This window comes from Palaemon carinicauda, chromosome 7 (genome assembly GCF_036898095.1).
Source record: "Palaemon carinicauda isolate YSFRI2023 chromosome 7, ASM3689809v2, whole genome shotgun sequence".
Taxonomy (NCBI): Eukaryota; Metazoa; Arthropoda; class Malacostraca; order Decapoda; family Palaemonidae; genus Palaemon; species Palaemon carinicauda.
Window position 1 is genome coordinate 7,786,721 of NC_090731.1, and position 2,500 is coordinate 7,789,220.

The following is a 2,500-nucleotide window of genomic DNA, read 5'->3' on the forward strand; positions in this document are numbered from 1 at the left end:
TTATTCAGAGGGAATAAAGATTTTCATTGATTTTCATTTGAAAAGCCCCAAGGATCGATTATAATTTAACCTTAATTATTATCCATAGGGACACGTGTCCATCCTTTGTCTATATATTTCATCATAAAGCTTTTTCCAATTATTTCCGATTGAAAACTTTGCTGTATTTGCATACTTAATTTGACTGATTATTAAACTTTGATAATTATCATCTGTTTAAAAATAATCTGAATTAGATATCATTCCTGGCCACTGTGCATCAAATGAGATGGTTGTTGAATAATGTTCCATAAATCAAAATTATTTAGCATGAAGTTTTTTCTACCTGACCTTCAGATCCATCCTTGAACACTCACACATACACACATATACAAATGTATATGCATGTGTTTGTATATATCATGAAAGGGATATTTAGCATATCGTGTACAGTATATACATACATACATACATACATACATACATACATACATACATACGTCTAAAGTAAATATGTACTGTATAGATGTTTATATATGGATGCATAGATATATATACACACGTATATATATATATATATATATATATAGATAGATATAGATATAGATATAGATATATATACATTGTAATGAGCTCAATGCAACCCTTGTAAGCAATAACTCTCCTAGTGAGAAGACATTTTCTAGGGGAAATAAGATATAGTAGGGATTTTTATTAGAATATAGAATAGGAGAACTATTTACTTTTAAGCGTAAACAAGAGAGAGAGAGAGAGAGAGAGAGAGAGAGAGAGAGAGATCATGAGGATGACTTTTATTGATTGATACGTCATATCATGACGTTTGTATCGCATTGGCCTATTGGAAATATTCCTGCCTGGTGATTTGCCGGACTTGGGTTCGAGTCCTGCTCAAGCTTGGTAGTTTCTCGTAGTGTCTGCAACCTCACCATCCTTGTGAGCTATGAAGTGTGGGAGGCGTTTGAGGAAGCTTATAGGTTTACCTGCTGAGTCATCAGTAACTAATGTCTAGTTCTCCCTAATCCCAGCTTGGGTATCGAAGGGGCTTGGGAGTTGATCATTTGTATATATGGTCAGTCTCTAAGGAATTGTTCTGCTATCTAGGACATTATTACTGTCCTTTTCCTCTGCCATTTATGAGCCACCTTTAAACTTTCATCCTAAAGCACTTACACATGTAAGTTATTGACATATAGATTAATGTAATGTAATTCAGTTTTGACTAAGTTTAACCTTGGATGAAAAAGTGAAATTTTCCATTCGCTTATTCAAGGAAACAATTGTAATCAAAGAGACTATTCCTCTCAGTCTATCTGTCTGTCAGTCTGTGGCCACGATCTTTACAAGAAAGCCAGCGAAACTATCTAGGTTTATCAATAGACAAATAAGTACTATAATGAATTTTGTTGTGGCCTCTCGTTTTCCACGAAGAAGAAAGAAGGAAGCACTTTTTGTGTTAAGTTCAAACAACACATAATTTCTCCGTCCGCTCCATGTAGCATTGTTATAAACAGGAACATGCAGTGGCGTAGCTAGGGGTGGGGGTGGGGTCCTTTTTGGAAATGACCCCCGAGCCTCTGAGAGAGGGGGTGTCCTCAAAAGCAGGGTCAGAAAATAAAAGTATATAAATATACATTTGAAATTGCCTCCAGCTCACATGGGTAAGGGGGAGGGTAACCTCTTCACTAGCTCAGGCCCTGGGCCATACATTACCATATTACTATTCTTGTTTTACATTTGTTGCATATCTATTATCAACAGTAACGTTAGATAATAACAATACCAAAACAGCTTCTAATACATGTAATTTTGACCACTTGTAACTTATTATCACTCGGGCACACTATTCTATTTTATTCTATCATGTTTTGTTAACGTTTTTATAGTTTATATAGGAAATATTTATTATAATGTCACTTTTCTTAAAATATTTTATTTTTTCTTATTTCCTTTCTCATTGGGCTATTTTCCCTGTTGGAGCCCCTAAGATTTTAGCATCCTGCTTTTTCATTTAAGGCTGTAATTAATAATAATAATAATAATAATAATAATAATAATAATGATAACAATGATAAAAAAGAATAACTCATATTTTTGTCGATCAACAGTAGAGAGAGATGTTTATGGTCACTATGTAACGGGAAAATATGGAGAGAGAAACTGGAATAAATTTCGGATTTTTTTTTTTTTAGTGATGAAGTGAAGTAATTCCATATTCCAGCCTCCAGATTTATTCAAAATGTTATTTGCATCAGTTGGTTCCAGGTTTGTTCCACAACTAGTCATATTTTTCAGCAAAATAAGATACTTTGTTTAATGTAAGTATTTTTCTTGAACTTCTTATTCCTTTCATTCATTATTATTATTATTATTATTATTATTATTATTATTATTATTATTATTATTATTATTATTATTATTATTATCTTTTATACGATTCGTTCCCTAATAATCTATAACTGATATGTCTGTTTAACTATTTTTTTTTTTTTTCAAGACCTTT